The 12,967-nt window shown below is 46.3% G+C and overlaps 1 protein-coding gene across 1 annotated transcript in view; it reads right to left on the minus strand.

Annotated features, from left to right (window-relative positions):
* Positions 1-12,967, minus strand: part of MTHFD1L (methylenetetrahydrofolate dehydrogenase (NADP+ dependent) 1 like) — a 184,451-nt gene that overhangs the window by 28,700 nt on the left and 142,784 nt on the right.

Consider the following 12,967-nt stretch of genomic DNA (forward strand, 5'->3'; position numbering starts at 1 on the left):
CCTCCTCCGCTGCCAGTGGAGTGAATCAGGACTGTGTTATCTGGTTAGCATCAATCACCTCTTTTATGCAGCCATGCCTGAGAGTAAACTTGTTTTTCAATGCTACGTGGAAGTCCCTTAGAACCTCACCAAAAATCGCAAACGTGCCATCAGAAATAACCATCCACTGTTCCCAGGCACTGGAGCCCACGTGCAATCCATGGGACACAGTCAGAGTTCACGTGGCTGGGGTCTGTGCAACAGCAGAAAGAAAGGAATTAATGGGGACGCCAAGCTGCCAGACTGCCACGAGGTTCCAATTCCTGGAGAAGAAGTGAGACCACATGGTGGGCCTGGGTCACTGGGTTTGAGAGATTTCCCTCCCCAAGTACCTGCAGATATGTGCCGCCATATACAGTCACCTACGTAACTCAAGTTTAACATGCGATCTTTCCAGTGTTAGCAGGGGATAAGCTGTCACATATTCTTTAGGAACCTAAAAAAATTGTGATTTTATTTTTTTTAATGTTTATTTATTTTTAAGACAGAGAGAGACAGAGCATGAGCAGAGGTGGGGGGGGGGGAGAGAGAGAGAGGGAGACCCAGAATCTGAAGCAGGCTCCAGGCTCTGAGCTGTCAGCACAGAGCCCGACGCGGGGCTCGAACTCACAAACCGCGAGATCATGACCTGAGCTGACGTCAGACACTCAACCGACTGAGCCACCCAGGTGCCCCCCAAAAATTGTGATTTAAAAAAAAGGATTCGTGTGTGATATGTGTAAGTGCTCAAACTAATAGAAGTTGACTTTATAATCATGAAATTGCTACGCTTTTAACACTCAAATGTACTACGGAGACCTACATACACTGCTGTAACATGTGTATACATATGCATATGTAATGCGGAGCAGGAAGGGAAGGAGAGGAACAGAGGTAGGAATTTTGTGGGAATAAGATGAGAAACCTTAAGTTTGAGAGGACACACCTTAGGGGGCTGGGGGTCCTCAATCATCCCAACAAAGATGCACTCTGGCAGCTGACTTTTTGGAAGGGCCAGCAACAGACTAAGGATCGACCCACTTTTTCTGTGGTTCTTTTTAAGGCAAATCATTATTAAAAAAAAAACAAAAAACGCTATCCAACCTTTATGAGTATGGGGACTTCTTTTTGAAGTAGAAAATGAGTTCCTATGGGCAGAATCCATTGAGTGTTGGGCTTTTAAAGGACTTTGTATTTCATATCCGTCAACCTCTGCCTATAACTAAACAGATAAGGGGCGCCTGGGTGGCTCAGCTGGTTAAGCATCTGACTTTGGCTCAGGTCATGACCTCATGGTTCATGGGTTCGAGCCCCGCACTGGGCTCTGTGCTGACGGCTCGGAGCCTGGAGCCTGCTTCGGATTCTGTGTCTCCCTCTCTCTCTGCCCCTCCCCCGCTCATGCTCTGTCTCTCTCTGTCTCTCAAAAATGAATAAATGTTTACAAAAATTAACAGACAATAACAGATAATAAACAGATCATAGTTTTCGACTACGGGAGGTGCTTGATTCACCTGCTCCACGGACTAGACACAGCCTTTGGGGTTTTTGCCTGACAAGCACTCTTATCCTGGTTTTCCTGTAACCGTAGAGGCTACCTCACGTGGTGTAGGTGGGTCTGCCTCTGCCTTGCCCGCAGTGATGGGGTCAGGGCTGGGACATGAGGCAAACGGGGCCTGTCAGGGGATTCCTGAACCCTGAGATGCAGTTGGTAGGACAGAGAAGATTCCTCTTCCTCCGAGACAGTGAGTTTTAAGCGTGAAGTAGGTCACTCCGTGATAGGCAGGGCATCCGTCCGAGGGAGGCCAGGGTGAGAAACGGACAGCAAAAGCCAGAACCCTGACCTCAGCTGTGCCTAGAGCCAGACAACGCTAGAAGTTTTTGTCATTTGGGTCAGTTTCTTCCCCCCTTTTGCCTAAGTTTGAGTTGAGCTGCTCTCATTTGCAACTAACACAGAGTTCTGAGAGGGAGTGCCAGCCCTCACTGGCTAGGGGTGACTCTGTCGTATGCCCCTGCGCTTGCCCTGGAGATGGAAGGTGCTGGAAGGGGGTGGGAAGGCAATCAGAAGCTGCCAGGGGCCCGGGTCCCCTGCAGGCTCATTCGCTTGCCTGAAAATCTCTTTCTTTGGCTGACCTGTCCTTGGTGTTCGCCGGGAGTGGCATTTCAGACACTCCTATTAAGTCACATCAAAGGTACAAAACTATAAACAAATGTGCAGGAGGTCATTTAAGAATGTTAACACACTCCTCAGGATTAGCAAACATTTGCTATCTTCAAAAGTTATAAGCTATGATTTGGTTTAATATTTTATTTTTTTGTTGTTGTTGTTGGAGAGTGGTGAGTATTAAACCAATTTTCATTCAATTGAAAAAAAATATCAACCCCCTTTTTCCAAGTTAAAAACAATTTAACACTTCAAGGGAATTTATCAGGAATTTAAGAAATGGCATGAAGAGAAACATTTTAGATTTATGAAAACAAAGCAAATTTTTTGGAGGTGAAGTCCGTAAGTGAAAAGTGTTTTTTAACAAAGACAACTCCTCAAATTGACGATTTTTGCCAAAAATTAACCTTCTTTTCATTCTTTCATTTTCCAAGACTTTAAAACAGTATATTTTTAAGACAAACAATTTGATTATGTATTTTGAGAAACTCTTGATCTGTGAGTTCATCCAGGAGTGGTCTGGTCCCAGTGGAAAGATTCATGACAAAGACATACTGATTATTGTTTAAACTCCTCAAAATGTCACAACTCCTTGCAGCAACTGTAATATTATGCTGTGCTTTATTCAAATTATTGCCCTCTTGGACAACAACAACAACAACAACAACAACAACAACAAAAAACCCGGAACACATTCAGATCTTTGGTTTTAAAGGTATCTTTTCAAATACTTCATTAATTTTCAATTTGAGGCCAGATAATATAATATGACGGCTGCTGTGACTTCCCCCTTCCCATTCTTGACTTGGGGTGTTTAATCCTACTTGCTTCAATGTCTAACTACATTTGCATAAGCTTGCAACAGTATTAAATGGAAGGCTTCATGAATTTGTCAATATTATTTTTGGCTTGCTTCATGGAAAGCAAACATGCGATGCTCAAAGCACAAAAGTTTGAACAGGGAAATAAGCAAATTGCTCTTACATCTGCATAAGACATATTTGTTGGTAAAATATAAAAGAAAAGAGAGATGGGCGTTTAACTGGATTACTCATCTTACAAAATATTCAGCCTTCTTCCTAGGCTATGCTGCACAGTGTCAGCTAATCGTGTTGGAGAGCTGAAGGAACAAAGACTGTTTTGAAGACAAATGAGACAGCAAATGAAGCTCAGATAGGAATAAAGATTCGAGAGGGAAGTATTTTGATTGTTTTTTCGGATCTATGTTGAGATTCTACAGGTGACTGCAGCCTGGTTTCGAATCGACACTCTACCATTAAGTCTGATTTTGTATGTACTTTATGATATCCCTGGAGACAACCTAGAGTCATGCGACATTGCCGGTTAATAACCACACAAAAAGTAGCAGACACAGGTAAATGCATCCAATCTAGCCCTAAGAAGGCCAGGGTGGACATCAGAGAAGGTGAAGGTTTTAGGCCGCAAGGTTACTTCCGAGAACCAAAGCCAAGTGACGTGTGCTGAACTCAACGGATATCTCGCAGAACAACAGTCTCCACTGCTTTCTCGTTCTGCTCTATCCAAGTTTTAGGCCACCCAAGAATGAAATCCAAAACTGAATAAATATGCAGCAGCCTCATTTTACAGTCTTCAAGTTCCACCTTATCCTTTATCGGGGCTTCAGGCAAATCATTAACTTGTTTTCAGTTTGACTTATCTTCATTTCCCATATCCAGGGGGTCACCCTGCTCACTCTTGCCCCCAACATACTCCTAACCTGTGTATCACGCTTATTTATCTCGCTGCTGGCCCAGGATATTAAGTATGGCTAACAGAGTGCCTGGAAACATAAATGTTTATTGAACAGACACGAGAGTAAAGAGGAGAAATAGGTCTTAGTAATTTATTGATAACCCAGGTTGACCGGACATGAGTCACTGGCCCAGAGGCTGCTCAGAAATTCCTTCCAGGTGGAGGCCTGGAGGTGACCAACTTGACTTTTCAGCTTCCAAGAATCAGGCTTGCGTGAAGCAAACTTACAAAGGGTCTGCTTTAGAATCGAAATGCCATTTTGTTTATTTATGGACAACGTATGACTCTGCATTTTGAGAGACGGTGTGGTATGACGGGAAGAGCATCGCGGAAAGACAGACGTGAAACAGAAGACCGTGCACCCACGGCACGCTGAGGGGCCTCCGTTTTCTCGTTTATGTATTGGGACAACTGGACCTGTAGCATGATGATTTGCAGAAACACAACGCTGGGCTTTCTCGCTCTCTGACCTTGGTTTTAATAACTATTTTGAAGTGTTAATGACTCCAGAATCTTGAATTCAGGGCACAGATTTCTTTATTGTACCCTAGATCCGATGCCCAGTTGTCCACTGAACGTCTTCACTTGAACTAACAACAAATGCTTCACTCAACGTGTTCGAAGCTCAATTCGTTATCGTGCAGAAAACGGTTGACACGGCAGGCCCGGGAACGCCACCTTTAGGCCTGCTTACAAGGCTGGGGTCTGGAACTTGGGATCTGGGGAGGGTCCCTGCCATTCTCTGACTCCTCACGGTGGCTCGCAACACGGTTTACCCCGAGCACCTGCTTTCTTTTTTTGGAGTCTGGAATTCGGTACATGCCAGGCAGAGGGTACCTATGCGGCTGGCCCCCAGAAAAAAACCCCAGGCGCCGAGTGTCTAATGAGCTTCCCTGGCAGACCACATGTCGCACGTGCTGTCACAGCTTGATGCTGGAGGGGTTAAACACGTCCAGCGTGACTCCACTGGAGGAGGACTCTTGGAAGCTCGCGGCTGGGGTCCTTGAGACTTGACTACATGTGCCTTTTCCCTCTGCGAACTGTGTTTGTGTCCCTTGTCATAAACCACAGCCCTGAGCGGGACTGTTTGCAGAGTCTGTGACTCTGGTGTTTCATGGAGCCTGAGGGTGGTCTTGGGCTCTCCCAACACAGTTATCTTCCTTGTAAAGCTCTTTGCTCCTCTTTGCACTGCTTATCTAAGTAAAAGACGGGGGGGAGGAAGGGGTCAGAAGCGTGAGCCCTTCTTGAATCTCTCCTCCCGTCTCCTGTTCACACAGCCCGGGTCACTCGACCCACCGGCTGCCTCCTCTCATCGCCCTAGACCTCAGCCTAGACGCGTGTATTTGCCTTTGTGACAACTATCACCTCCCTACTAGGCCTTCGCGCCTCTAATCTCTCTTCTCTCTATTCCACCCTCCGGACTGCTGCCTGAGTGATCTTTCTAAAATGTGAACACAATCATGATATTTATTGCTCTGCTTCAAATCCCCAGGCCCTGCAGAATAAAGCGCTGACTCCGAACCTTCCCCCAGGGCCTCGCATGACTTGGGTGTTGCCTTCCTGCCCAGTGTCATTGCTCACACTCTTCTGAATCTTGTTGCTTGCACACGTGATCACTGTTAACATAGAACGTTAGCAATGCTTTCTCATGCCTTGACGCTTTATGCTTGCTGCCTTCCTGTCCCCTGTCGCCTGGCTAATTTGTTCTCATCCATCACAATCGGGCTGAGGCAACTCCACGCTCAGCCTGACCTCCCAGGTCAGCCAGCCAGCCCTCGGTGCTACCTGCGCTCAGAGGGAAAGAGCTCTCAGCTTTTCAAGGGTCTCTATATTATTCCTCAGTGCCCCCTACTCTAAATTCCAGGTGGTCCTATACGTTCTGCTGCCCGTATCCCGCCCAGGGCAATGAATTTAATTCTCCACTATGTAAATATTAACTGAGCTCTTTTGATCAGATTTTTCTGAACTGCTTCCCACAAACTCAGCACTGTTTATCTTAGAGATGTCCGCTGACTGACCTTGGCCTGCTCTGCCCTTCACTTAAATCCTAGTATCGTTCTCCAAGTCTCTACTGTTCCCTCCCTACATTACATGAAGGATTTGAGTCTGGAACCAACCAAAGCCACAATCCACTGGAAGCAATGATTTCCTCATAAATAAAACGGATGATCCCCTGGTGCATTATGTAATACACCGAGGAAGAGCCTTCTCTTCCCATCTCGTGGCTGATCTATATGTGCCCACAGGACAGAGAGCACAGCTGGTCTCCAGTGTGAGGGTCCTACATGTAGTGGCAAGGACACTCGAGGAGCCGCCCTGGGACATGCCAATCTCCATGTAGTTTGATCAGCAGGAAATCCTCACCACCTCTAATCATTTCCAGGAAAGAAAACTATTTAACAAAATGGTAAGAGGAAAGCTTCAATCTTAGGGCAGTACCTGCTAGGTTTTACAACATTTCTCATAAATGGCTGGAGTTGTCCTTTCTCATACAAAAGACCATTCTTAAATTTTTCATTCTGACTTTATAAAACACCAATCCAGATCCAGTTGAGAAATACAGAGGCTTCAAACTACCAGGACCAGGGGGCATCACCCCACCTAAGAGGTACAGGGGTTTGCTCTGTGGCAGAGGCAAAGCTTCTAGTACAAATGTCCCAATTCAGTGTACTCACTACTGCACCATTCTGCCTCGCACTGATTAGCTGTCTTTTGCTTTCAAAATAAAAGTTCCTTGGGACTCCTGGGTGGCTTAGTTGGTTAAGCCTCTGACTCTGGATTTCGGCTCAGGTCGTGATCTCACGGTTCGTGAGTTTGAGCCCATGTTGGGCTCTACGCAGACACTGTGGAATCTGCTTGGGATTCTCTCTCTGCCCCTCTCCCACTCATGCTCTCTCTCTCTCTCAAAAGAAATAAACATTAAAAAATAAAAAAATAAATAAAAACAAAAAAGTTCCTTTAGAAGTATTGTGTGGGAATGCCAACTGGTGCAGCCGCTCTGGAAAACAGTATGGACGTTCCTCAAAAAATTAAAAACAGAGCTACCCTACAACCCAGCAATTGCACTACTAGGTATTTATCCAAGGGATACAGGAGTGCTAATTCGAAGGGTCACATGCACCCCGGTGTCTATATAGCAGCACTATCGATAATAGTCAAAGTATGGAAAGAGCTCAAATGTCCATCGACTGAGGAATGGATAAAGAAGATGTGACATATATGTACAACGGAACATTACTCAGCAATCAAAGAGAACGAAACCTTGCCATTTGCAACAACGTGGATGGAACTAGAGGGAATTATGCTAAGTGAAATAAGTCAGAGAAAGACAAATACCCTATGACTTCACTCGTATGTGGAATTTACGATATAAAACAGATGAACATAAGGGAAGGGGAGCAAAAATAATATAAAAATAGAGAGGGGGACAAACCATAAGAGACTCATAAATACAGAGAACAAACTGAGGGTTGCCCGAGGGGTGCTGGGTCGGGGATGGGCTAAAGGGGTGACGGGTATTAAGGAGGACACTTGTTGGGATGAGCACTGGGTGTCATGTGTAAGACATGAACCACTAAATTCTATTCCTGAAATCATTACACTATACATGAACTAACTTGGATTTAAAGGAAACAAACAAAAAAAAGAAGGATTGTAAAATGTATAATATTGGTAAACTGCTGTCCAATAAGCCAAAACAGTAAAAAAAACCCACACCCTTGGTGCACACCTGTAGGTGGCCCTCCACACAACTGGCCTGGCCACACCCACACGGCCATGCAGGGGGCGTCAGGAATCCGGGGAAAGGAGGGGACCAGCGCTTTCTGCGGGCATAGGGTCGGGGGTGTGCGCGAATCACGCCCTTTCCCTCTTGGGGGACAAATGACACCCCAGCCTTCCGCCCACCAACCATAATTTTCACGACACAGCTCTATCATGGGGGTCGAATGGGCTTCTGCAGGCTAACTGCCATCTATCCTATTGAAAAATTTGCAAAGGTGAAACAGATTAATGACTTTTGATGGCTGTCAGCCTGTAGGTCAACCTTAAAAGTGAGCAAGCGAAACACAATTCCGCAAAGCATCCCGAAGGCGCTTCGCGTAAGCTCACAAGTGCAGCCCCTGCCACCATACCAGCGCCCGAAACAGATGGGACAGACGCCTACACTCAGTGCTCCCATACTTCCTGTTCCTCCACGAACCCCAACATGGCTCTGACCCTCCCAGAGCGTCACGCTGCAGCAGACACACATCTTTCTAAACTCTCTTTGTGAAGCTACTTACATTTCATCAACGTGGTAAATCAGCTTAAGCTCTTACTAGGTGCCGAGATGATAACAAGAAATTGAAACCCTCAGTCTATAAGCCACGGGTTGTTGCTGAGTGGCAAAGGAGAGTGAGGATTTTGTGTTCTGCTTTCCTCAAAGAGATAAGACTATTTCCTGGAGTGTTTTAATTGAGAAAGATAAGGTAGGAATACATGTGTCTATGTATGTGTCTATTTTAAGTCTAGATCTCTTTGGTCTTAGAACACGCTGGCAGGGGGATCATTATTTACGTTTGCCTCCTAATCTGTATGTCTGTTCTGGAAGACAGAGGTTTTCAGCAAAGGACTTGAAGAAGTTTAGCTTTTAGTAAAACTGAAAGATTAGATCGACAGAAGTCAGGATCGTGGAAGATAGAGACTGAATAAAAGTCAAGATCTAGTTAGGCAGTGGGTGTGTGGTCCGGGCATCGTACGATTATTGGAGCTGAGCTGTTTATTGGTTTTAGAGCTTCTTGTGAACTGAAGCAAAGAGGGGAAAACACGCAGGCCTAGGATGTGCCTTGAAAATGTATTTTCATTCTCTGAGGGCAGCCGCACAGAAAACGAAGTGAGGAACTTCAAAATGTTATCGTTACTTAGAAATGCATTACAATAACGGGAACCTACCGTGTGCGAAGTCTGGCGTTTGGGACTCGGACGAACAGGATGTGGTTCCTGCCCTCCCAGGACTCATCACAGAACCACACTTGCTACCTTCTAGGGGAAGACAAGCTTGCAGGTCCCCTAGCTCGGAGCTGTGAGCACTACACCAAAAATCACCGTGTGAAAGTGTAAAAGGAGCGCACAGAAGTTACTGAGCCCAGAGGACCCTCTCCTGTGAGCTCCCTGGAAGGCGCCCCAGGTAAGAGGACGGTGTCCCGCAGTGGCAAGTTGCTCTGTACAGCACCAGTGTCCCTCGAAAGAGTGCACCGTTCCAGAGGAACAGACAGACCACAGCGTCTTCCAAAAGTCCTCCAGAAATACCATTTCCCAAGCACGCCTCTGATAAAAAGCCAGGCAGCTGATAGCTCAAGCTTCTCATCTCTGGCAAAGGCAGGGGGTGAATCTCTTCTACCGTGCCGTATTCCCATGCCTGGCAGATCGATCATGTGGCTGGTAGGGTTCCATCAAGGAGCCAAACCCAGTCTCTCACCTAAAGAGATGACCAATCCATCCCAAACAGACGGAGGCCAGCCCTCACCTTTGAGAACAGTTCTGGACCTGACACAAACACATTAACTAATGGGTGACAGAAACACTAAGAGAAGAAGTGGCTAATGTTATTCCGGCTGATATTCAAAGAGACTCAAAGTGACGGTTTTAACTAGAAAAGCCACAGGAAAATCTCAACATACCGCAATTAAAAGTTTACCTTTTTTTAAAGATTTTTTTTTTTTAATGATTATTTATTTCTGAGAGAGAAAGAGAGAGACACAGAGCATGAGTGGGGGAGGAGCAGAGAGAGAGGGAGACACAGAATCTGAAGCAGGCTCCAGGCTCTGAGCTGTCAGCACAGAGCCCGATGCGGGGCTCGAACTCGTGAACCACGAGATCATGACCTGAGCCAAAGTTGGACACTTAACCGACTGAGCCACCCAGGCACCCCAATGAATCTTTTTAAAATTACGCATTCCGGGGGCGCCTGGGTGGCTCAGTCGGTTAAGCGTCTGACTTTGGCTCAGGTCGTGATCGCACAGTTCATGGGTTCGAGCCTCGCGTGGGGCTCTCTGCTGACAGCTCGGAGCCTGGAGCCTGCTTCGGATTCTGTGTCTCCCTCTCTCTCTGTTCCTCCTCTGCTCTTACTGTCTGTCTCTCTCTCTCAAAAATAAATAAAGATTAAAAAAAATTAAAAAAAAATAAAATTACACATTCCGCTTAGGAGAAAAGGGTGGATTGTCTGGGGGCTAGGAGAGGTCTGCTCACGTGTGCCATAGACAAGGTACGGGAAAAAAAAAAAGAGAGAGTTACACCGAGGACCTGTGAAAATTTACTGAACTATTGTAGGCAGAATTTTTGAGTTTAAAGTTGTGATATGTGGAAAGCAGCGTCTGCATGTTGATAGTGCGGGGATGAGGACGGGGTGTCACAGAAAGGTGCAAAGTAGGCTGGTGCACTTGAGAAGAACTGGACATTCTGTCACTGTCCCCAGCTTGACTCTTCTGTGATCACGAAGAAGTGCCAGGGCAGGATTTATGGGCGTATGTTCTTTTAGTGCTGGTCGGTGGGGGGGGCTCCCCATCATGGTTTCCACATACTATATTAACTATTTGCTGTCCAAATAAGAGAAGAATCTGTCTGAAGTTGTAATCAGTAAACGTCACGTCTTCTTCCCGAACCTTCTGGTCTTTTCCCAGTGAGGTGGCGACACCGGTCTTTTTCTTTTTTTTTCCCCCCCTGTCTGAACTACTTCCTCCTCCAAAGAAAGATATAAGGTTCCGATTTATGCCTCGAATGAAACCAAGGGGGCTTCAGAGAAGCGGAATAGATGTCCTGTTGGTATCCCGTTGTTAGGTGGTTTGGGGTCTCTCCTGTCTCTTCCTGCCAAAATGATTCCATTTCCAAAATGGAGCACATTCCATTCTTTATGACAAACTTATCAAGATTAAGATGACCTTCGGCTGTCAAAACAGCTTGAAGAAAGTCAGTTATGGTTATTATAAAGAATATAGAACTTACAGCCCTCTCTTCAATGATCTTTACCCATGTGAAAAGTATAAGTAAATAGGTTTTAATCAGCATGAAGGACTACAAAGAAGGAATCTGCCAAACTCATTAGGGAAGAAAGGCCAACGCCATAATGGATCTGGGAGCTGGACCCACCATCGTCAAGTTGACGTTTCGTAGACCAGTCCTTGTAACACGTATTTGCGGTAGACGACTAGAAACTGTCCCTTAGACGAGCAAGCAGCAGTCAGGATTTTTCACTGCTCGAAGAGAATCTTTCACGTATCATTGTGATTTCATAGGTTTGATGACAAGTTAACTCTTTGCCGTTTGGGAGGAGCCTCAGCCAGGCCATAAAAAAGTGAGGAAAGCTAATGGAAACTCGGTGGTGGTCCCAGTGGACTTATAATAACTGTTACAGGGCAGCAAACTAGATAAAAGTGGAGGCTTGTAACGGATCGGAAATACCTGTGCAAGTCAGGCAAATAACGCCCGGCGCCTCAGAGAACGGATTCCTTCCTTCATTTGTAGGATGATTCGCTTTACTTGTGTAATGTCGTTTGAAGCAACTCTAAAAGCCTTTGACTCGTGGCAAATGACACCTCGCTCAGAAACCAAACTCCCAGCTAAGGCCCTTTGTGGTCGGGGGGGCTCCTGCCCCTGCTCTGTCTGGAAGGCTTCACCCTGGCCCTCGACCTCCATAAACACCACTCTTTTTCAGGACATCTCAAGGGCACTGCCGGGTTCTCTCTACTGCTGCCCCTTCTGACAGGAGATGTGAGTCCTTACTGTCCCCTTTGCACCTTGGTGCCCCCAGCACTTGGCTGACACACGACTTTGTCTGCTTTCCCCTAGCATCCAGCATCTGGGACAGGGATTGGGGGTTTCAGGTCTTTGCAGCCTCAGTGCACAGTGCAAATTAGACACATGACAATGTTTTAAATCAGAACGAAATTAACGACTGTATATCGTTCCAACCTCAAAAACTCTCCAAGTGTTAGCCCTGGACTCTCTCCTGAACTCTGGAAGCCAATTTCTTTTCCTTCCTTCCTTCCTTCCTTCCTTCCTTCCTTCCTTCCTTCCTTCCTCTTTCTTTCTTTCTTTCTTTCTTTCTTTCTTTCTTTCTTTCTTTCTTTCTTTCTTTCTTTCTTTCTTTCTTTCATGTTTATTTATTGAGAGAGAGAGAGCGCCAGTGAGGGGCAGAGAGAGAGGGATAGAGAGAATCCCAAGCAGGCTCCACCCTGTCAGGGCACAGCCGGATGCGGGGCTTGAACTCGCGAACCATGAGATCACGGCCTGAGCTGAAATCAAGAGTTGAATGCTTAACTGAGTGAGTCACCCAGGCGCCCCCTCTGGGAACTAATTTCTAACTGTCTCACAGACGACTTGACAGGAAGTTCAACGGGCACCTTAGACAACATGTAATTCCATGTTCATTGCAAAGCCAGCTTGCTGTCTCTTTTCTTTCCAGGTCCGTCCTTCTAGGTCCCAGGAGGCACCTTACACCCCTTCCTCACATTCCATCCCTTGTCGGCTCCTCTGACTTCCACGGGTCTCCCAGCACACACACCTTCCTCTCCCCTCCTGTGGTCACTCCCCTGTCACGGGCCCATGACGCTCACTCGGGCCTTGGCACAGGCCCCTCAAGGTCTCCTGGCCTCAGTCTCTCTCTCTCCTTCAGGAGATCGCTGCCAGCGTGGTTCTCTACCCACAAAATGTCAAATGCCTTTGTGCACCCCAGCATGTCATTCAAAGTCTTGATCTCTAACCCATCCTCCTCCTAAGTGGCCTTCGCTTTCTTTGGAGTTCCGTGGCACTTTATCATTCACACCTTTCTTTTGGCAAGTAAATGCACACACTGTTGGCTGTAATTTTTAAAATGCTGATGCCTTGTTTATCCAAACGGTCTCCTCCCCCTAGGGGTGGCATCACGTTTTATGCTTTGTTATGTGTGCCAGGGCTTAGCACACCCGGCATCATGAAAACACACGCGTTGACCTACGCAAAGAAAAATATCACGATGTGTAAAATCTAAGTTATTCCTGG

Source organism: Panthera pardus, unplaced genomic scaffold, assembly GCF_024362965.1.
Source record: "Panthera pardus isolate Hobbes unplaced genomic scaffold, ASM2436296v1 HiC_scaffold_17, whole genome shotgun sequence".
NCBI classification, from domain to species: domain Eukaryota; kingdom Metazoa; phylum Chordata; class Mammalia; order Carnivora; family Felidae; genus Panthera; species Panthera pardus.